Source organism: Carcharodon carcharias, chromosome 3 (genome assembly GCF_017639515.1).
Source record: "Carcharodon carcharias isolate sCarCar2 chromosome 3, sCarCar2.pri, whole genome shotgun sequence".
In the NCBI taxonomy this organism is placed as follows: Eukaryota; Metazoa; Chordata; class Chondrichthyes; order Lamniformes; family Lamnidae; genus Carcharodon; species Carcharodon carcharias.
Genome location: NC_054469.1, coordinates 91754336 through 91778809, shown reverse-complemented (window position 1 = coordinate 91778809; position 24474 = coordinate 91754336). Strand labels below are relative to the sequence as shown.

At 46.3% G+C, this 24474-nt stretch overlaps 1 long non-coding RNA gene across 1 annotated transcript in view; it reads right to left on the bottom strand.

Annotated features, from left to right (window-relative positions):
* LOC121275734 overlaps positions 1–23083 on the bottom strand; it is a 34535-nt gene extending 11452 nt beyond the window's left edge. The window contains exons 1-2 of the long non-coding RNA XR_005942558.1: positions 22987–23083; positions 1605–1760 (exon numbers count right to left, since the gene is read on the bottom strand). This is a non-coding gene — a long non-coding RNA (uncharacterized LOC121275734). The remainder of the gene's footprint in view (positions 1–1604; positions 1761–22986) is intronic.
* Between the last annotated feature and the right edge of the window lie 1391 nt (positions 23084–24474).

Sequence of the window (24474 nt, the reverse complement as noted above, 5' to 3'; positions counted from 1 at the left end):
AGTGAGCCTGAGGACGAGCACTGTCAGGAGAACACTGATGGCAAAGATGCAGACCTGGGCAACCTCCAGGGAGACAGGGATACCCAGGACACTTTGATCCAATGTTCCTTCAGCTAGCCTCCCAAATAAGAGCCGCCACCACATGCCAGGGATACAAGCTCCATACTCGATCCCTGACAGGATCAGTTCCTTGGTCAACAACATACACAATGTGCCATTTCAATAAAGTTTAAGGAGAAACACATCCATCATAACATCATGGCTTAACCCGCATCTACAGAACAAATGAAGCAGCAAAGGCCAGTTGCACAAAAACACATTGAATTAACTAGTGCCTGGCAAACATTCTACAAATTAACATTGACAGCTGTTTTCCATCAGACCAATAAACACTGAATGGAAAAATGGGAGAAACAAATATGACCCATGATCAGGCCATGTAGTGTTTAAGATGCTTTAAGTTTGCACTTGGGGGTGCCACATCTAGGTGCTCCCCCCTCGCTGGCACTGGCAGTGGAGACAGTTTGCTCACTGTGCTATCCTGTTGGCCTTGATGACTTTGACCGGTATCCTCTGGCCCATGGAGCCTGTGCTGGCCCCATCTGGTAGGGAGAGGCCATTTCCACAGCTGGCATCTCCCCAGTCGCCACAGCCTCATTGGATGCCACGGTCATTGGCAGAGGGACAGAGGAGCTGCTGCCATCATCCAGAGCACCCTGAGAGAAGCCCGCAGAGATGACAGGCAGGTCGTGCACCAACTTCAGGTAGCTCTGGACTTCCCTGCTCACCACTGATGGACAGGCATCGAGCTGGGATACTGGGTGCCCCATCCATCTCCCACACTGACACTAACCACCTGAGGTTATTGCCTGTGTGAGGGCTTGTAGGTCTGAGCCCATCCCAGGAACCCCTGATTAAGTCCCTGGAGGAGCCTCTCCATGAGATTCGCCACTGTCTCCATGGAGGAGGCAGTGCGCTCAGCCATGAGGGTCAACACAGTGTTCATGCTCTGCAAGGACTCCTCCACAACGGACACCATGGCACACATTCCCTCATGGATCCCCGCCAGATCCTCCCACACACCCTGCTGGACATCCAGCATCTGCTGCCTCATGAACGACTCCAGAGGATCATCATCAGCCAACGACTGAGCATTGTCCTGGTCCCCAGCTGTCCTCTGACTGCTGGCGCCCTCTGCACTCTCTGCCTCTGCCTGCACCTCAATCGAGAGTGAAGTGCCCTCACCAATGTGCACCGAGATAGTAGCCGGCGATCAAATGCCCACCGAGGTGCTGGTGCCTGCTTGGTTGAGAGGGTGTGATGCAGGTGCGTTTTGATTGGGGTTGTCCTCGGGGTTCAAGGGTGGGCCTTCAGGCACCTCATCCCGAGGGGCTGGTGCTGAGCCTAAAAGGAAGAACAAGGACATGTCATTAGTTAAAGTCATGGCACTGTTATTGTGCATGCCTGGCAGCCTCACGAGGCAGAGATATGTATCAGGGTGCCTTGTCTTTCCATTATCAATGGGGATTCCAGGTTTGAGGCTCACATCAATATAGAGACTACAGTGGGATGATTGCAATCAGCTCAGTGCACTGCGGTCTTACCTCCCAGTGGCACCCCAACCTCACAGCGGCTGCTTGACCTAGGTGCATCGTGCCTATCCAGCTCCAGGGCCTCCTGCTCATAACAAGTGAGGATTAGTAGGTGTGGCGGTTCCTGCCAGTACGTGACCTCTCTGCAATGCTATGGGATGTTTTCTCCTGAAAAGATAGAAGAGCATCGATTAGTCCACTCTGTACCTGCAGCGACATTGCAGCCTGGCCAACCCCAGGTGAGGAACACCTCGCAGAGCTCAGCCGATTCATGACTCTGGAGCCACAAGGCACTCAGTCCAAGCAGCCAGGGCTCACCCCTTGCCCAGATCCTGCCTCATTGATATTTGCCACTCACACTTTAACAACTCTGAGGTTCACAGGGGGATGGGCAGTTCTTAACTGGTCTGCAAAGTGACCCATGCCTCATCACATCATTGCTGCTTACCCTGTGTGCCACCTCCTCCCAAGCCATTTTGGTGAGGTCAGAGGGCCTCCTCCTCTCATCCCTGGGGACAAGGGTTTCTCTCTGCACTGCCACCACTTCCAGGAGGGTAGCAAGACACTCATAAAAATGAGGGGGTGAATGCCCCGCCAACCTGTCCCCCCGCCTGCTTTGTCTACCTGCAATGCCGTCCATCGCAACTTCCGCGTCCTTCAGTGGCAGCCTTTCAAGGGCTGCCGAGGCCGCATTTGAATCAGCCACCTGGTCGCCATTGGACCCGGCGGACATCGAGGACCCTCCTCCCCACCTACCCCTTGGCGCTCATGCCACAGGCACTTCTTAAGCTGGGCAGTCGGGCAACGGTCAGGCCCTGCCCCACCACCACCATCCCACCCCCACCCCCCCGCAGATCCCGCAGGCCAAGGGCAAAATTCTGCACATAGATTTAAACAAACCACTGGCAAAGCACACTCTGGACAGTCGATGCCATATGTTTTGCTAACCAGTCTCCCAATTTGTCCTGCCACCTTAAAATATCTATACACATGAATCCCCAGTTCCTTCTGTCCCTGCACACTGTTTAGAGAGTGGTGAAATTAATGGCTTCTCCCTATCCTTCCTGTGTTATATTCCATTTGTAATTTATCTCCCCATTTTCGTCGCCTATCTATGTCTGTTGCAGTTGAATTGATCTGTACCTCATTGTTTGCCACAACTCCAAGTTTGGTATCATGAACAAATTTTGAAATTTTACTCTGCATTCCAATAGTCACATTATTCATATATATCAAAAATTCAGAGGTCTTAATATTGATCCTTTGCGAATACGATTGTCCACCATCCTCCAGTCTGAAAAACAACCATTTATCATGACTTGCTCTTTTCTGTCCCTAAGCTGCTTTGGTATCCAAGCTGAAGTGAACCTGAGTCTCAATTTTGCTAACCAGTCATTGGTACTTTGGTAAACACTTAGGGCTGAATTTTCCCGTTGGCGTGCGAGGGTGGGACCAACACACTGACATGTAAAATGACACGTGGTGACATCGGGCAAGCGTCCTGACGTCACTGCACTCCATCACGATATTTCAGTGAGTGCGCGCCCGCCATTAATTAATGGGCCACTTAAGGCCCTTGAGGCACCAATAGACAGCAATTTTTCAGTGCCCATGTGATCTTCAGATCGTCGCATGGGCGCAACATGTAGGCAGGTAGGACACATTTGTATAAACCTCACCCACAGGCGGGATAAGAGGGTTCAGTGGGGTTGCGAGTGTGCTCTGTGAAATATTTAATTTTCAAAGTAACTGATACTTGCCTGTGTGAGCTGCAATACTTCAAAACACAGACCGGCTGCTTGGACTGGTCTCACAACCTTCAGGTCAGCACTCTGCAGGTTTCAGGAAGCCTTCCCTTAGCCTGAGAATGGGAGTTGAACTCTCCACTGGAGGCACCTCCTCAGAAGAGGAAGGGAGGGCTAGGCCAGGAGTCCACATTCAGCCTCCAGGGGAGCCACCTTTTGGAGGAGTGGCACAGGCATAAGGGGTGCAGGACCAAGAGGTAGTCCAAGGTGGAAGGGGCTGCAGAAGACACCACTATCCTGCGGCCAGGGTATACAGGCAGCGAAACAGCTAGCTCAATAAGTCTGAGGTGTAGTGCTGAAGGAGGCTCCGTCTCTCAGGGGAGACAGTCAACTATATCTGTCAGATCTCTGCTAACTGTGTGGGTGGACAACCCATGCCAGTCGCTCTAAAGGTCACAGCTGCCCTCAACTTCTATGCCTCTGCTCCTTCCAGGGTCGGTGGGTGATCTTTGTGGTGTTTCCCAATCAGCTGTCCATACTTGTGTCAAGCAGTTTCAGGTGTGCATTGACCTTCATTCTCTATCGTTGGGACCAGGCAAGCCAGACACGGCGAGCCAGAGGCTTTGTGGCCATTGCTGGCTTCCCCCACATCCACGGTGCAATAGACTGCACACGTGTGGCCATCAAGGCACCAGTGAGTGAGCCCTGTGCCTTCACCAATAGGAAGGGATTCCACTCTATGAATGTGCAGATAGTGTGTGATCACAGGGTGCAGATTCTACAAGTTTGTGAAAGGTACCCAAGCAGCTCCCACGACACCTACACCCTCCGATGCTCCCGAGTGCCAGGGATCTTCAGTGCTCCAGCCCGGCTGGATGGATGGCTGCTGGGTGACAAGGGCTATCCCCTTAGAAGGTGGCTCATGACAATTCTCCGCCATCCAAGAACAGAAGCTGAGCAGCGGTACAATAGGAGCCATACCTCCACAAGGGCTGTGGCAGAGAGAACCATTGGTCTTCTCAAAATGCACTTCCAATGCCTGGACCGTTCAGGGGGCGCGTCCAGTAACCCCCACAGATAGTGGTTGCTGATATTGGTTGCATGCTGCGCTGTGTAGAAAGGGGGGATGCTGTGGACGAAGAAGATGCAGACGCAATTGCTGCAGTTGCACACGATGAGTCCAGCAGTGAGTCCGAACCTGAGCATGCACAGGGAAACACTGAGGGGTTAGTCACTGACCCAGGCATACTCCAGGGAGGCAGGGACACCCGGGAGACTTTAATCCAATGAACCTTCAGCTAGCACACCACATATGGATCTCCTCCTGGGCTGCAGACTCCATACTCCATACCTGAGTGCAAAATCTGCCTGGATAGGAACATTCACTAAGGGCCTTGTTAATAAAGTTGAATGTCCCATAAATCACTCATAACATTCTTGGTAACCATCCACCTGCAGAAGAAGAGGCACCCTCAACCATGGTAACATGTCTAAATTTAATGTAACAAAAGCAACTTAAGAGAACAAAATGACTAATGTGTTCAACATCACACCAATTCATAAAGACCTCATTGCGGGCCAACACAAAAGCACCAGTGATAAACCCATAGTGTGCCTAAGGTGCCTTATGTTTACATTTTCGGGTGCTACATCTTAGTGCTGCCCCCTTCCTGGGACTGGCATCTGAGACAGCCTGCTCACTCTGCTGTCCAGTTAGCCTCGATGACCTTGGTGGTCATCCTCGGGCCTGTGGAGCCTGAGCTGGCCCCGCCTGGGAGGGAGCTGTCAATTCCATAGCTGGCATCTCCCCAGTCATCACAGCCTCATCTGATGCAATGGTCACTGGCAGACGAGCTGCTACCCTCATCCGGAGCACCCTGAGAGGAGCCCGCAGAGATGACAGGCAGCTACTGTACCGACGTGAGGTCACTTCAGACCTCCCTGTTCACCGTAGATTGATGGGCACTGAGCTGGGAAACTTGGTGCCCAGACCATCTCCCACACTGGCACTGACCAGCTGAGGTCAATGCCAATGTGAGGGCTTGCTGGTCCGGGCGCATCCCCAGGAAGCCCTGATTGGTCTCCTGGAGGAGCCTTTCCATGAGAGTTGCCACTCTCTCCATGGAGGGCGCATAGTGTTCAGCCATGAGGCTCATTGCATTGCCAATTATCCACATAGACTCCTCCACCACAGAAACCAAGCCAAACATTGCCTCACATATCTCCGCCAGAACCTCCCGCACACCTGGCTGCATTTCATGTGGTTGCTGCATCGCAGACGACTCCAGAAGGACATCATCAGGCACCGGCTGAGCATGTGCCTGGTCCCCTGCAGTCCCCCGACTGCTGGCATCATGGGCACTTTCTGTCTCCACCAACTCCTTCGGCGCCTGTGAAGTGCCCTCACCGCTGTCGGACTGGGACACTAGCCTATGTTTAAATTCCCACAAAGGTGCTAGAATCTGTGCTGGTGCCTGCCTGGCAGAGATGGTGTGACATTGGTGAGTCCGAGACTTCAGGGCCCTCAGGTATGAGAGGGGCTCCCTGCTGCTCCTCCTCCTGGCCCTGCTCCAGTGATGCTGAAAGGAAGAACAAGGATATTTGATGAGCTAATGTAGAGACAGTATCAATGTGCATCCCTGTCCCCTGGACCATTATGTGTTCATTCTTCCATAAGCAATGGTCAAGCCATGTTACAAACCTCAATCACTGAACATTCAGCGGTGCCATGGCTGTTGGAGGAACAATGGTGTCCTCAGTGCTGGGCAAACATACCTGCCTGTGGCACACCAGCCTCATCGACACCAGTGGACCTGGGCACATGGTGCCTCTCCAGATCTAGGGCCTCCAGCTCGAACCAGCTAAGCATCGCCACCTGGGCAGCCCCCACCCGCTCAGCGGCATTATGAGCGTTCTTCCCCTGAAAAGAAGAGAAGAGCATTGATTAGTGCTAATTGTACCTGGATTCTCTTTCCAGATGGCCCACCCCAACCAGAGTGGGACATTGCAGGGCTCCAATGCCTCCTCACCCCACTGCTGCCAAACACTCACACAAAGATGCCGGGCCTGTCCCCCCTCCCTCCGCTTGGCCAAATGCTGCCTACATCACATTTGGCATCACAAGGTCTAACCTTACATAGCAAGGAGGCACAAGCACATGGAGTGCAGAGGACAGCAGATCAATCGGTGCCACGCCACCTTGAAGCTCCCGTCCCAGTATGTCATCATCCTGACTTTGACATGTCCTGGAGTTCCAGCTCTGCGCCTAGGTGCAGCTCCTCTAGGTTGCCCCCATAACAGTAATATGGGACTCAGTGTACCACATGCTGCAGAACCCATCTCTTCACCACCCCCTCAGGGTGACCTCTGCATGGGCAATATCTGCTGGCCCACCCAGCGAAAGACACATGCCGTCAATGATTCAATGCAGTCGCTACACTCAGACTTGGGGCAGGGGGTGCACCAGGGGGAAAGCATGCCTGCTGGGTTAAGTGACCAATGCCAAGTACTCACCTTTCCCAAGCGGAACAGGTCATTGAAACACTTGTGACACTGGATCCAGGTGCGTCGCACTACATCATGGGAGCTCACCACCTCCTCCCAGGCATGTTTGATCAGGTGGAGGGGGCCTCCTCCTCCCATCCTGGGGTACAAGGACCTCCCGCCATGCTGCCACCTCCTTGAGGAGAGCAGCAAAGCTATCACCCAAAAAGCGAGGGGCACAGTGCCCCACTGCCCTACCCTCCTGTCTGGCCTGCTCACCAGCAGCGCTCTGGGGAGCCCTTCCAGTAGCCGTGTTTCTCAGCCTTTGAAAGGCTGCAGCGGCTTTTTTAAAACAGGTCACCAGGTCACCATTGGACTTGATGGTCATTGCAATCCCGCAGCTGCCCGCCCACTCCCACTGTCCTCAGGAGCCGTGATTCACACTAGGCGGGCATTAATTGACCCGGCCGTGTAAAATGGCGGCACAGACATGATCATCGGTGGCAATCGGGTCCACACCCACTCCCACTCTGCCCATCCACCAGCCAGAAAATTCTGCCCTTAAAATCCATAGGGACATCATCACTGCATTCCCTTCAGCAGCCTTCTCTGTTGCTTCATCAAAAATTCAATGAGATTAGTCAAGCACGATATGCCTTTTACTAATCCGTACTGGCTATCCTTAATTAAATCAAACCTCTTCAAGTGCCAATTAATTTTTTCTCCCCAACTTTTCTTTCTAAAACATTCCCACAACTGATACTAAACTGATCAGCATGTAGTTTCAAGGAATGTCCTTACATACTTTCTTAAACAAAGGTATCATATTTGCTACACTCCAATCCTATGGCATTTCCCCATATCTAGGGAAGATTGGAAGACTATGGTAAGTTCTTCAATTATTTCCACCCTCCCATGAGAAACCTGGGTTGCAAGCCATCCGGACCAAGTGACATCTCCACTCCAAATGTAGCCAGCCTTTCCAGTACATCCTGCCTCTCAATTTAACCACACCCATTACATCTGCAATCTCTATTTCCATTGATATTTTGTCAGCATCCTCTTCCTTAGTAAACACCAATGCACACTACCCTAGCCTTGTCCCATCGCTTTAAACATATATCGCCCTCTTTGTCCCTTAAAAGGCTCCACCCCATCTCTTAATACCTGCTTACTATTTCCACACCGTTAGAAGGCTTTTGGGTTATCTTTTATGTTAACTGCCATCCTATTCTCAAATTCTCTCTTTGCCAGTCTTATTTTCCTCTTCACTTGCCACCTGAATTGTATTTAGCCTGGTACTTGCTTGAAGAATTCACCGTTGTTTTTTTGTTTAGTCATTTTCTTTATCGCCCTCGTCATCAAAAGTGACCTGGCTTTAGTTCCCTCCTTTTCCTCTTGTTGGAATGTTTCTAGCTGTACCTGAAACATCTCCTCGTTCAGGACCACACATTGTTACATTACAGGTTTTGTGGTGGGGGGAGTGGGGTGGGGTGCAGTGCTGAGGGGAAAGGGTGACGGCTGCATTAAATAACCTCAGCCAACATGGTAACCACCCTTCCTAAGTGCAGAATGTCATTGAATCTTTTGCGGCACTGGACCCATGTGCACCGCACCACATCATGGGAGCTCACACTCTCGGCCACCTCCCCCCATGCACAGTTGGTCAGGTGGGGAGGCCTCCGCCTCCGGTCCCTCTGAATCAGGATCTCCCGCTGAGCTACCACCTCCTCCAGGAGCGCAGCCAGGCACTCATCCGAGAAACGAGGGCTACAATGCCCCTCTGGCTTACCCTCCAGCCTGGCCTGCCCACTAGCCTACCCTCCAGACATGCCTGCCCCACTGGCCTACCCTCCCGACTTGCGTGCTGCACAGTAGCCCTCTGCTGTGCTCTTCCCCCGGCCATTGTGAGCAGCATTGCAAAGGCTGCCAGGCCTTCATTTAAACAGGCTGCCGGGTCGCCACTGGACCCGGCGGTCTGTGTATGCCCACCGCCCACTATCCTTGGGAGTCGAGTAATACACTGGGTGGGCCTTAATTGGCCCGCCCGCATAAAATGGCGGCATGGACCCGATTGCAGACGGCGATCAGGTCCACGCCTATATATATATATATATATATATTAATCACTTGAGGCTCAAGCACTGGTCCTTTTTCTTTTATCCTTAATGGGACATGGGCGTGGCTGGCTAGGCCAGCACTTTTATTGCCAATCCCGAGTTGCCCTTGAGAAGGTGGTGATGAGCTGCCTTCTTGAACCATTGCAGTCTATGTGGTGTAGGTACACCCACAGTGCTGTTAGGGAGGGAGTTCCAGAGTTTTGACTCAGCGACCATGAAGTAACGGCGATACAAAGCAGAATTGTCTGGTCCCATGGCGGCAAGCATCATGACTGTCATGAGCAGGTGACATGGCAAGGCCAAAAACCGGTTTCACGCCACCATGAAACCAGTTTGTGATTGTCCATTCCACCCATCAATGGCAGGCCACGGCTCCCACCGCCGCATGTCAGGAACCTAATTTTAATACTTTAGCATCTCATTATGAGCCCTGCCCTGCCTGCTCTACCCTTAATGATCCAGGCACATTGGCGTGATTCCATGCCAATGTATTTCATAACTGCATATAAATGATGTGCACCTCACTTCACTCAAGACTTCAAGGTTTATTTGCCTACCTTGCTTCAGGCAGCACTTATGGTCATCAGTGCCAGGCTTTGCAGGCAGCACCACATCAATATTAGGGGGGCTTATGGGTAGATCTCTACTTACCAGGCCAGCCATAAGGCTTGGGTGGCTTTTCAAGGGCTGCAGAGCTAGGACTTGCTTCGGGAAGGGAGAGAAGTAGCATCAGGCAAGGTAAGAGGCTGCAGGATGAGAGCTGTACTGGGGAAGGGGAGTATCCCAGGGTGTGTGTGGGGGCACATGTTGATCTATCCAAGTGGCCTCAAGATGGCGAGGGCTGAAGAGATGAGGCCAGATGGAGATGTGAGGGTATGTGTGAGAGACCGAGTTCCTTGAGCTGACAGTGAGTGAGATGCCAGTGAATGCGTGATGTCCTTGTGAATATGTGAGTTTAGAGCGATGAGATGGTTGCCTTATGCTGGCAGCACAGATGAGATCATTCAGCCTCTTTCTGCACTGGATGGCCAACCTCTTCTGTGCAGCGTTGACACTGACCACCACTGACTTCGCCTCTCAAGCCAGGATGGTGAGATTGCTGGACCTCCTGTGGCCAGAATGGGGTGGAGGACATAATTGAGGACCTCCGTAAGGCATTCCACTGATGGGTCTCTGAATTCTTCTTGGCTTTTGGGGCTATGTTTTCACTGAAGCAGTCCTGGGCTTCAAGCATTGAAAAGTGTGCATACAGTTACAGTTTAAATCTGGTGCCCGGTGTGAGAAAGCGGCACATCAACAACATGGCGGGCGATTCAGAGGCCTGCTGCCAGCAAGACAATGTGTTCCTCTGGCTGCGTAATTAATGAGGCGGGAAGAGAACAATACGGCGTGAAAACCCGCCATTGTGACAAGCAGGTAAAATGACTTTTTCACACCCACTATTGCACTTAGTGCGAATCTGGAGCAATTCAGCCCACATTTCCAAGTCAGGATCCTGTGTGGCTTGGTGCCCTGTGGTACTTTCTTGAGGTACCCTGGTAGTTGCAGGCTGCTAATCCAAAAATAAATTTCTTGAGAAACCCATCAGCCTTCTTCTAAAGCTTGGTCCTGTGAGATCTTCATTCTCTGAGGGGTCCACACCTGCCTCACCCTCAGTGACAAGATGCCACCCAGTTCCATTGCTTCCTCCTCTATTTGTGCCAGTATTGCCACCAATGGCAATCCATCTCCAGTCCATCACCATTCCCTGATTTTGTGTGTTTGCTTCTCCTGAAAATACAGGCATACTTTGTCACCCATTCTTATGGCCCAACTTCACTCCTGTGTCTGCCAGTTTTGATGTCCAGCACTGCACCACTGAAATGCTGTGTGTAAGCATCCATTCAGTACTGGAAATGATGTGGGCACCTCTGACTGTTTAGGGTCTCCGCTCTGAGGCTGATATTCATTTCACTGTAACCACTGCTGCCTGGTTGCACATTGTTGTCAATTGCACAGACCAGAGAGCAAGAGCTGTTAATCAGGCAATATTTTCCCTCGGGCCAAGTGTTTCAGTACTTTAATTGTTTTCTGGGCTCACAGCCAAGCCACTCTATGCATTCTTGACTGACAGCCCAGACATCCATTAGAATTCAGGAACACCTGAGCCCAAGAGAAAACATTGCTTGATTGACATATCTGGCTCTCTATTCTATGCTGTCAATTGCACAAACTTTGTTAACAGAAGATTAAGAGGCTTCTAGTGCTAGCAGTTTCTACTATTGATACTTTAAAGATGATTGAAACTTTATTGGACTGTAGTAAAAAGGAGAATTATTTAAAGTGGAAAGTTATCAATGAATGAATGGTTTATTAAAACTTGGTATATTACCTTGGGATGAGGAGCAGCAGGACCATGGGAGTAGATGGGGGGATATATCTTGGCATGGCGACATGAGGAGGACCTTTTAAACTTACCTTTCTAAAGTTTCACTTATATAGTTTAAGGTTCATGACACCGGAGGTGGCAGGTTGGGATTGCAGGGTGTGGGCTTGGGACCTGAAACAGCCTCCACCCTTAGAAAGTTCTGCTGAAAATCTGAAACACCAGGAATGGAGCTGGGAATCCCAGAATTCAGTCCCATCCACCATTTTTAAAGGTCCATAGGGTCTCCCTGACTCTGCGAAAATACAGCCCATAGCCTCCTGAATGGCTCTCCAGAATCAACATTTCCTCATCCTCCCCCGCCACCCAATGGATTTCTGATCATTCAAACCCATGTTCTAATCAATTGACTTCATCTATAGAATCCATCAAGGTATAGTGCAGATGTCAGCAGCCGAATAGAATTCCCACTCTGCCCTATCTATGACAGTGCAGTGAGCCCAGAAAATTGAGACCCAATTTAGTACACAGGTTAATAATGTGGAGTCAACATATTTCACTTTGTCTGAAAAATCCACATAGCCAATCAACATATTTGCATTAAAGAAATCAACAAATTATTTTCAATACATTCTGCCATCTTTTCATTAACCAGTGCTCCTGACTATATAACAAATAAGAGTGAAAAAGTTCACAACATTAATTATTTGGGCATCTTCTGTATCTTGAAATATGCAGCACCATTCAGTCAAGGAAATACTCAGGTACACATTGGTTTTTGTCCATTTTCAGATCCAGACACATGCTACAAGCGAGCACCAGACAATGGAGACTCAAGGATCATCGGGCCTCATTTTATATATATGTATATGTGTGCTGTTAATTCCTATTACACTTTCAAGATATGGTTCATTGGAGCAAAGCTTTATTCTATATCTAACTTTCTATACTGAATTTGATGTTAATATTGCCTGACCAAATGGCTGGGGAGAAGGAGGCCTCTTCTTTGCTCTACTTGCTACAGCAAGATTTTTAATCAAAGCAAGGAGCTCTGCCATTACCGTGATCACTCCAGATATATTCCACAATTTTTTCCACAATATCAGCAGCAATCATTCAAAAATAATACCGCTTTAAATTGCTGCAGGTTTTTAAGGTCTGCAGCAGTAGAGTAATTAACTGCCACCTATTCTGTAAGCATCAAATAGGAGCCAATGATCCTGCCTGGTGCTGTCCAATGTGATCCTTATGAGCAGAACCCAGAAACTGAGCCAGGGTCAACAGGCTTCATATCAGACACACCCAAACGTGGCATTAGTTGGCTTATGCTCAGGTACTTGGGCCACACTAAAGTCGGACCAGTGAATTCGATGAAGGGGAGAATTTTTGCAGTGTTACAACAGCAGTAATATGTGGAAACAATATGTTAATCTGAATCCCATCTACTTGTCTGAATCAAGTTTCCCCTCAGCCTGTACATTACAACTATACTTGATCCACTTAAGCACCAAGTTATTTGCGGCACTGTGCCACCGACTCGTAAAAGCTTCTTAGCACACCTAACTTTCCAATGGGCAATTTTGGTGGGTGGAATGTAGCCACACTCCTGGCATGTGTGGACCTCATTTAAAATTTTACTGAGTCAAAACTGGTCCCAGGCTGAATTTCATGAGTTCAGACCAGGCACACCCATAGCATTAACCTTGCCCATAAAAACTGAGCTATGAATGCTGAGCAGTCAAGATCTGCTTATTGATGCGTCTTAAAGTTAGTTTACTGCTTGAACTATATTTAAAATAAAGCTTTTTTTTTGGCTGGATGCATTTTTTCAGCTTGTATACCTAACGTTTTTAAAAGAAATTTTGGTTCCTTCAAGCTGTCTAATTTTGCACAGGCTTCTGCTGTGCCACATTTGCATTTAAAATGACAAATCACTGCAACAATACAAGTAAAACTTCATCTGCACCGGAAGGTGGGACCCGGCAGCCTAAATATACTGGTGATGAGGAACCTTTGGGGTAGATTTTCAACTTGCTGTCTATGTGTGAAACCAACATGGCAGGTTGACAGCCCATTATAGGGACCATGCGGTTTTCATTTCCATTAACTTCTGTGGCAATGAAAACTGAGGGCTTTTTATCACGCATGCCTGATCAATAACATCATTTTATGGAAGTTGAAAATCTCCTCCATTGATTTCAGTGGATGGAAAGTTGAGCGCAGTGCAACCACAATGCTCTGATCAATGCTGACAGTGGAGAAAGTTCTGCACTGCCAATGGTTATTCAGATAATCACTCGCATTGAATTAACTCATATTTGACTTTATGTTTTGAAGGAGGAGCATTTCATGATGCAACTCCATCCATAAAGAAACCTCACACAGTCCTGCACCACCCATAATCTGTGTGAGCAGACTACACCAGTCCTACAATAGCAAAATACTGAGGTTGCTCAAAATCTGAAATAAAAACAGAAGATGCTGGAAATGCTCAGCAGGTCAGGCAGTAGCTGTGGAGAGAGAAACAGTTAATGATTCAAGCTGATGACCTTTCATCAGTTCTACCCTGTTCTGTTTGAGGATACCTGCCTTCTGTGTTTCCATTTCACTTCAAAAACTATAACCACATTGCTGCAGCCTGATAAACAACCAAGAATGGGGACAGCTCTTCTTGTTGCTGTCAAGGTCACTGTGACATTAAGCTGCCATACAACAATTTCCTTCAAAGTTATGTGTGCTTTTGTCATTTTCCCAGTGGTTAACCAATCATAGCTGGATAGGCTAACTGTGATTGAAAAGGCCAGGTATGTTGATTCCAAGTAATTTTTAAAAACTCAAGTATTTTTGATATATTGCACAATGTCTGGAATGCAACTCCAAAGGCCACATTCATTAGGATAACTAATTACTTCGTATTCATTGTCCAATCATAAGTATGAAGTATGTAAAAGGAAGCCTGCCATGACGGGAGAAGCTAATCCAACTATGTCTATGTTAAGCAAAGTATTCTATTAGTTATCCAAACTGTCGCCAGAGCATGTTTGGGTATCCAAAGTATTTGGAGATGTAAACTGTTTTTTTTATTCAGCAATTCTAATTTTCTCCAATGTCAGGATGTAAAACAACAGGATGTTTTAGTGGAAATTTGCAGGAGACAACTTATAAGGTTTTTTTTATGGGATTACACTGGTTTGTATTACTGTGTACTGAAAATGTTCATCAAATTGATGCAGAATCTGTACTGTGACTTCTCAAACTGTCTCAGAGGAAGAACTCAGGAAGAAGAGGTTTCCCATCCCACAATTTCAAATCAATGAACAGTGTGGGGTATTCAAAGTTTGGAATGCTGCCTGGGACACAGGATTCACCTACCAAATGTTATGCACAACACACAGCCTTTCTCACTGCTGATGTTAAATGAGCTAATACCATGGGAAAGTACAACCACTGTTCATCAGGGCTAGCCTCTACACCCCTTTCTGCGTGGGAAAATTTGACAAAGAAGCTTTACTAACATGTCATCATATCCTGCCTGACGTTTATGAACTTGCAATTAAATTTTTGTTGCTTGCTTTTGGTAAAGAGAGTAACTGGGAAGTAATTAGTGCTTTCACTGGTGAATTCTAGTTGTCTCCTTTCTATAGTCCATGCCACTATGGAGCTGCTGAATAGATGGTGATGGCTCTATAGATTATTCATCTTTTTTAATGTGAAGTTTTTACTTAATGATGTGAGAGGATAGCTTTATTGAATGTTTCCTTCATACCCAGCGTTTTTATCAATCAGTCTCAGTTTAGATGTACTTTGGACTAAATTTTAAAAATGCATACTTATCCTCAGCTTCAGAAAAGTGGATAATCTACATTTTCATTTCTACAGTTTCACAGAATTTTATCCTTGCTCTATCTTGATTTAAGATTAAAAACTTGCCAATTTGCTCCCCACTGGTTCTGGAAGTCTCAGTTTAGTGTTAAGATTGTAGTAGAAGGGACTGGTACTTAAAGGATTAATGTGGGACTGAGTACAGTACCACCTGCACAGTGATGTAAGAAGACACCTGACCTTGAGCCAGAGACAGTCTGGAGACAGACACAGTTGGGTTAAAACGTAGAATGGAGACAACTCCATACCTGTACCCTCTACTGTACATAGTTATGAGTTGTTAATAAAGACTTGCCATTAACATACTCTAGACTACATAGCCTACTTCATGGTATCCGAAACAAGATTCTTCATGATGGCAGGCTCGGGATTAAAACCCCCATCCTCACAAGAATGCTGAGAAACTAAGAAAAGGGACACTTTCAACGGATTCTGCACTGAACCTAACTCCCAACTGAAGCTACAGAAATGAGAAAATGCACCAGAAAAAGCTCCAGAGACAGAAAAACCTGGAAGCAAACAAGAAATGCAGAGGTTTTACTGAAGCAGAAGACTCCACTGCATACTGCCATTGCACCACTATCAACATCCTGTGGGTTACCATTGACCAGAAACTGAACAGGACTAGTCATATAAATACTGTGGCTACAAGAGCAGGTCAGAGGCTAGGGATCCTGCGGTGACTAACTCACCTCCTGACTCCCCAAAACCTGCCCACCATCTACAAGGCACAAGTCAGGAGTGTGATGGAATACTCTCCACTTGCCTGGATGAGTGCAGCTCCAACAACATTTAAGAAGTTTGATATCATCCAGGGCAAAGCAACCCACTTGACTGGCACCTCTTCCACAACCATTCACTTCCTCGACCACCGTCGCACAGTGGCAGCAGTGTGTACCATCTCCAAAATCCGCTGCAAGAACTTACCAAGACTCCTTGGGCAGCACCTTCCAAACCCACGACCGCTATGATCACTAAAAGGACAAGGGCAGCAGACATATGGGAACACCACCATCTGGAAGCTCCCCTCCAAGTCACTCACCATCCTGACTTGAAAATATATCGCCATTGCTGTTGCTGGGTCAAAATCCTGGAACTCCCTCTCTAACAGCATTGTGGGTGTACCTACACCTCATGGACTGCAGTTGTTCAAGAAGACAGCTCACCACCACTTTCTCAAGGGAAATTAGGGATGGGAAATAAATGCTGACCTAGCCAGTGATGCCCACATTCCAAATATGAAGTTAAAAAATCTTCTTGGAAGTCTAGCTTCAGCAAGCAGAGCTCACAGCCTGCGAGGGTGAGATAAAATTTTTTAATTCCAGGACAGCCAGTCCTGAGAAGTCCCTTTAAGTCATTCAGCCAGGAGCGCCATTTGAAAATAACCCATCACTAAACCTAATCCCACACTCTTGAGTGGCAACACTTGGCTCCACGGCAGAGAAAAAAATATCATTAATAATTGATTTTGTCCCTTCCCAGTACATTGCGACTGTTCAAGTTGGGAAACAGCAAGCCTGCAGCTCTTTTCCTAAAGTCCTGACTCATAACGCAACACTGCTGAATGAATTAAATTGGCAGCCAGCTGACCGACGCTGCTATTATGGTCCCTTCTTCTTCAGGCAGAATCACGCCACTGCCATTTTGTAAAGCCTACACAAAAATGGAAAGCAAGGGAAGATCCTCTGTTCAGCAGTAACTAGTGATGCCACCTAGGAAGCTTGTAATCTCTTAAAGCAATATCCACACTTTTTAATATCTTCAAAAATGGATTGCAATTCCACACTTCCAGCTCCACTGATGTTCACGGATGGTCTAGACCAGTCACAGAATTTGAGTCTTTGGAGGAAAGATTTTTATGATACAACATTGCTGCAGGTCTCAATAAAAAAATCAGAGACAGAACAAGTTAGCACACTTCTTTACTCAATTGGGCCAATAGCAGAGGACATCATTGCACAAAATTGATGGATCATCTGCCAAATTTGTTGATGCTTTGAAATCTTTTGACTTCTACTTCAACTTGAGACCCAATAAAATACTGGAGAGTACTAAACTGAATAAGACAGTCCAGCTCCCTGGGAAACCTATCGATTCTTTCATTAACGATCTCAATAGGATGGCAAAAGGATGTGAATATGGCCATTCAAAGTCTGAGCTGTTCCAAGATAGAATTGTGATAGGTGTAGCAGACCTCCTGCAAGCTAAAGAGGATCTTCCCCTTGAGAAGGCTACCCAGCTGGCTAGACTGCCTGAGCTACGTGAACAATACAGGACCGTCCTAAGAGGAGAGAACACTTCATGGGGCAGAAACCAACTGTCCATCCACCATATCAGGTGGCAGAACCACAGGGACCATCCAAGTCAGGGAGCAAAACTTGAACAGCCTGTTAAAGCGACCTCTCCAGCACTGCGGTGTGAAGCGCCCTCTCAGGAAAGATCAGTGTCCTGCGTGTACTGCTCAATGCTGCAACTGACAGGAACACTTTGGTGAACCTTACAAGTCAAAGCTCCAGCACTACACAGGCATCCCAAAGATAATCCACAAGGTGGAGACCAAAGACCCAGAAGATGCACAGCCACTCTTCTCTGGGGACATCAGAGGATGCTGTTCTTCATTTTGGAATGCTGATATTCTGGTAACTCTAACAAATTTCAAATTAGATTCAGGTGCCAGCATCACATTCCTGTCAGATGGGGAACCATGGCTCCAAGGCCTTTGGATTCGAATGACAGACACTCTACTGTATGGAGCATGGGGAGTCTGACTCCCAGTCCTCAGCATGATCCTTTAGGTATGGCGACAAATAAGTCTTTGAGGTGGTGTATGTCATCCGCAATCAGCCTGTCTCTCTTCTCAGCAGAGATGCCTGCGTGGCCCTCGATCTTACCCAGCTGGCGGAAGATGTCAAGATTACCACTGTCGCTAGCCAGCCAGAACAGCACAGTCCTGAGTCCTCAAACAGTAAAGAATATTCAGACTCAGAGTTTACCTATGATCTGCCTCCTCTTTCTGCAGAATAGATTTGTCCATCATCATTCCAGGTCCTGGAAAGTCCCCAACTTATCATTGCACCTCTGGTTGAAGTGCTCCAGAGAAGGATCAATAGTCTGAGGTACTTCGACCACCAATTCCGATGATGGCACAGTCAGTTGACACACCAACCACTGTGCACAATCAGCATCTTCCATCCAATGTGCCAAAACCACAAGGGATCCTGGAACCTGGAGTAGTTGTGCACTATCAACAATGAAAAGCAAAGGTGAGCACGCTATTCAATGGGCAGGATCCCCCCCCCGCCCCCCCCACATTGGGGGGGGTTGTGCAGGTGCCCGATTGGGCAGGTTCCCGACCGGTGCCCCCAGTCGGTGGCGTGCCGCCATTTTACGTGGGTGGGCCAATTAAGGCCCACCCGGAATCGCTGTGTGCTCCCTGTGCAGGCTGAGGTGGGGGGGGGGGGGGGGGGGGGGGGGGGGGCTGTTGGGAGATTCCTGAGCCAGAAGTATGCTCTTTTGCACGCATGCATGCAAAAGAGTGCACAGATCTCCCTGAGGCAAAGTGCTGCCTCAGGGAGATCAGCGTTACTTTTAAAAACCTAATCAAAAACAGAAAAAATTTAAGGACTTGTTCCCTCATGTGAAACTATCACATGAAATGGGACATGTCCATTACTTTTATAAAAAAATTTTCATGAAATTTTAAATCTTACATGACACCTCATCCTTAAGGTTGGACAGGCAGGCCCATTAAGTTCATTAATTAGTATTTTAATGGCCATAATAGGCTGAACTGAAAATCTAAATGATGCGGGATGATGTTGGGACGCATGCCCAGCATCACCCCGTGTCAATTTATGCATCGGCAAGCGAGCCCCGCCCCCACTTGCCGACTGGAAAATGCTGCCCAATATTATTCTTGTCACAGGGGCGCTCTTCCTCTGCCTCAGCACAATTCCAGGTGGCTTAAATGGAGAAGGAAGAAGAAAAAACACTGCCAAGAAGACAAATATCATTCCCGTTCACCCCACAGGAAACGAGCAAGAGTCACTACAGCCATGCACGTCAAACCAGCCAGACCAACCAGGCGTGGTTTGACATCAAGCAATGGAAGAACCAGATGAAACTATACCCAAGCACCTGTCCAACCTCCAAGCCAACAACAAGAACAAGCAACTCCAGAGCACCACTGTCACAATACAATGGCCACTAATCTCAAAGGTTGATGTGCTGGTTAGGTGGATTGGCTATGGTAAATTGTCCCTCTGTGTTTGTGAGTATGTACCCTGTGATGAACTGGCATCCTGTCCTGGGTGTATCTGGCCTAGCACCCATTGCCTGTTGGGATAGGCTCTGGCTCCCTGTGACCCTGAATTGGATGAAGTGGTTCTGGAAAAGTGAATGAGTTAAAGTTGCTTTCCTGTTAAATATTTTACATTCCTTGACAACTAAGATAACAGCCAGGTATTTGAAAGAAAGTTTAAAGATTTTAAGATTCCATTCTTGTTTTCAAATCCATTCATGGCCTTGCCACTATCTCTGTAATCACCTCAAGCTCTCCAACCCTCTGACATATCTGTACTCCTCCAGTTCTGGCCTCTTAGGCAGCCTCCAATTTCAACTACTGCACAATTGGAAGGTATGCCTTCAACTGCTGAGAGGGTAAACTGTGGAATTCCCTTGCTTAATCTCTGCACCTCTCTTTCCTGATTTAACCTATTCCTTAAAGCCTACCTCTCTGACCAACTGCCCTAATATATCTCCCTATGCTGCTTGATGTCAAGTTTAATTTGGTGACACTCTTGTGAAGCACCTTAAAACATTTTACCATGTTAAAGGCCCTACATAGGTATAAATTGTTGTTGTTGAGTTCATTGGCAGTTTTTCTTCACCAAAAGATGATTAAGAGCTATCTGTTACTTTTGGGTAAATGTCAGGGACGAGCCATGAGAATTAAGTGATATGTTAAAAAGATTTGCTGGTGCTTGAACGAAAATGGTGTTTCTTTTGGCTAACAACTACCTTACATACTGCTGTGAAGGCAGTAAAGTGAATACTATTAAGCAAAGATTTCCATATATGCTAGCCAGTTGATAGTATCTGGTGATACAAAGCTGTTCTTCGTCTTTCCAAAACACTTAATGCTATATATCTCTTCTATTTAGGACACATACATGATATGATTGCACATTGCATATTTTAATGTACTGTGACTAATGTCCAAACACATGTAACATGTTTTTAAAAACAGTTATGGAATAACTAATGGCAATGAAAATAATTGAGTTCACTTTAAAACTTGAATTTACTGTATATGAAAATTACAAAGTACACCAGTAACTGAAATTAGATTGTACAATTTGCTTGTAACCTGGGGTTTATTAGATTCCTAACTTGGTACCACAAATTCATATCTAGGAGATGGGTGATTTTCCTTCACTTTCATAATTGTGCATTATACTTGTTGGGAAAGGGAAATATTGATTTGCCACATTGATCAGTTTTTCGAATATATTTTTAAAATGTTTTTCTTTGTTGCTTTCCTTCTTTCTTTACTTTTTTCATTTTTTTAAAATTAGATTTGAGAAGATGATTACCAGGAGCACTGTATGGGTTAATGATTCTCTATAGGTTCTTCTTATGGGATTATTTTTACCAGCGGCCGTCGTCTAACAGTCACACTAACACTGTAAATGTCGCACAACCTACATTATTCATCTATGTTAAAAAAAAACCTTTTGTGGATCACAAGACCATGTGTTTCTGTTATTACTTGGCAATGGGCAGTGACTTGCTGATTTTGTGGGCATGCAATTTAAATCATATATGACATCAGTATTAAATTTCCACATGTCATTGGTATTTACAATCTGAAGTGCCTTACTATATCTGCATAGGCTGATTGGCCCCCTCTAATAATAGATTTTATTAGTTGAACAAAAATCATCTTGTACTATGCAAACATACTGACATCCTGCCTGTACCGTCTCCAATTATCGTCCCTTGGGTAGTCTTTTCCTTTGTCCCAGATAAAACAATGTACATGGCTGAAACTTGGGTTTTAAGCACAATAATGGCCAGCTGACACAGAGTAAAACTAAAAATTCTCCAGGTTCAGTGTTCACAAATGATTTGCTTTGTCATTGACACAATTGTGCAAAGAGTTGTTTACTTCTCTCAGTTACTGAAAAGACTTTTGAATTTTTGGCAGACATGTTAGTTTCTTTCATATGATTCAAAATATCCTTTAAAATCCTATTCTGTTCACTTAAGTTATACAGAAGTTGATGATAACAATGAGATCATTCTTTAGTCATTTGAGATATATTGTTGCAAGGTAAAAGTACTTAAGTATGATGACAATCTACATTGTAAAATTTATTTGTCATCTAAAAAGTCTTTACCCAATGCAATGGCCAAAAAAACCGAAAACATTTTTGCGCAATCTCATATGCCTGGTCCAAGTTGGACTGCAGCAGTTAAAATGCTGGGCTCAATAGTTTTGTGGTGTGGTTCAGAGTCAGCAGGATATCCAATGTTTCTGTCCCGTTATACCATGACTCAATTTGTGAGTCTAATTAAGTATTTACATGTGTTGGAAAGGACCCTGCTAGCATAATGCAACAGTGATAAAAGTTAGTCCAGCAGGATTAACCCATAGATACAAAGTTTTAGCAAATTGCTCCACCCTGGCATTCTACCTGCTATTACTTCCACTTTCTTTCAGACCCACACCTCTGTCCCACCAGCTGAACCACATTTTTATGACCTTGCAGCTGCATTAATTGTGATTAAAACATATCATGGCACTGTCATGTAATTTTTTAACTGAAACTGATAGGTGGGCTTTCTCCATCAGGAAACCATTCTTACCTCTGTTGCCCTCAAAATGGTTAATGTGGTGCAGTTGGTAATGCTCTTGCCTCTGACTCAGACGGTTTTGGGTTCAAGTCCCACTCAAGGGACCTGAGCACAAAATTGAGGCTAACGCTCAGTGCAGAAGTGCTGTATTTCAGATAACATGTTAAACCAAGGCCCTACCCTATCCTTTCAGGTGGACAAAAACTATCCCACTCACTACCCTCTGTGTAAAAAATTTGCCCCGCACATCTCCTCTAAAGTTTTCTCCTCTCGCCTTAAATCTATGTCCCCTAGTAATTGACTCTTCCACCCTGGGAAAAAGCTTCTATCTACTCTGTCCATGCCACTCATAATTTTGTTAACTTCTATCAAGTCGCCCCTCAATCTCCGTCGCTCTAGTGAGAACAATCCGAGTTTCTCCAACCTCTCCTCATAGCTAATAACCTCCAGACCAGGCAGCATCCTGGTAAACCTCCTCTGCACCCTCTCCAATGCCTCCATATCCTTCTGGTAATGTGGAGACCAGAATTGCACGCAATATTCCAAGTGTGGCCTAACCAAGGTTCTATACAGCTGCAGCATGACTTCCCAGCTTTTATACTCAATACCCCTGCCAATGAAGGCAAGCATGCCATATGCCTTCCTGACTACCTTATCCACCTGCGTTGCCACTTTCAGTGACCTGTGGACCTGTACACCTGGATCCCTCTGCCCATCGATGCACTTAGGGGTTCTGCCATTTAGTGTGTAATTCCTACCTGTATTAGACCTTCCAAAATGCATTACCTCACATTTGTCTGGATTAAACTCCATCTGCCATTTCTCCGCCCAAGTCTCCAACCGATCTATATCCCGTTGTATCCTTTGACAATCCTCTTTACTATCTGCAAATCCTCCAAACTTAGTGTCGTGGTGTTGCACACTTAGGAATTAAATACTACCTTCATGATTAAGTCGGCAGTGCACGGAATTCAAGGGCCTTCCCTTTCATGAGTAGTTAACACAGGCAGTGAGCAGGTGAGTCAGTCATCGAGGTGGAAGCTGAGCGAGTTGGAGCTACCTGTCCCCGCTGTTACAATCCACCTAAAACAAATGAACCAAATTTACCAAACAAACCCCTAATGAAGAGATTTACTAAACAGGTTTTCACTTTTCATAATGCGAGCCCAAATCAACATAAATTAAAAATAAATTAAGAGGCAAATCATGCTCAGTGCAAATTAAGTTAGACACGGAATTGCAGACACCACAAAGACCATCACACGGAGTTTCTAGATGGTCAACTGCATCTTTATGGCCAACATTTTCAGCCACAAAGTTCCTCTAAGCTTAGATCTCCCTATGGCAGAATTCTAGTCTCTTTCCTTTAAGGACCTGTCTGATTCTCTGCAGACATCAGCATCTTCATAAACAAGATTATGTCTATGCAATCTTTCACACTTCTTTCCAGAACCTTCTCAACTCTCAGTAGTGGTAGTGTGGATCTAGCAGGACTGCTGTTATCTTCACACTGTAGTTTGTACATTCAGTCACTTGGGAGTGAAAGAAACAGCAGCAGCAATCCCAACCATGTTCTTTGGCCACTCAGCAATCCAGCTCTCCAACTTGGCTTGCTGAAAGCCTCCAGTTCTTCACCTTCCTCTTTCCTTGAGTTTGCCACAAGGCCTCCATATTTTAACTTGCTTATTGCTGGCATTGCTTCCAGGTCAAGGGTAACCCGGTCACATGGACCAGTGTTCCTTATTATCCAATTGATCCCTTTACAATTGATACAAGCTCTTAAAAAATCTTTTCAAACATTTTCAAAAACAATTATAGATTCCACAAACATTTTATGTGGGCATGAGAGCATGATGGTGTGTTGAAATGACAAGCAACAGGAAGGTCTGAGTCATGCTTGCAGACTGATTGAAGGCTTTCTGCAAAATGGTCACCCAGTCTGCATTTAGTCTCCCCAATGTAGAGGAAACCGTGTTGGAAGCAATGAATATAGTAGACTAAGTTGAATGCAAGTGAAGCACTGCTTCACCAAAAGAAGTGTTTGGGGCATTGGATGGTGAGAAGGGAAGGGGTAAAGGGGCAGATGTTGCACCTTCTGCAATTTAATTTAGATTTTTTTTTAAACAAGCCTTCTCCCACAAAGCCATCTGTAACTTGTTCTTATTTTTGCTTTCACAGAGCACTGACCCTTGTTCTGCTATTACCACATTCTGCTATCTTACCTTTATGCCCCTATTAGCATCTTCTTTAGACTTTAATACTACCATTAATACTCCCTTTGTCTTGTGTCCATGACATCTTCTTCAATCTCCCCTGAGCTCCCACCTATACCTGACCTTCTATTTTGCTCCACCTGCTCCACCTACCACCACCCACCCCCTCTTAAACAGTATAAAACCCATCACATTTCTACTTCTTTTCAGCTCAGA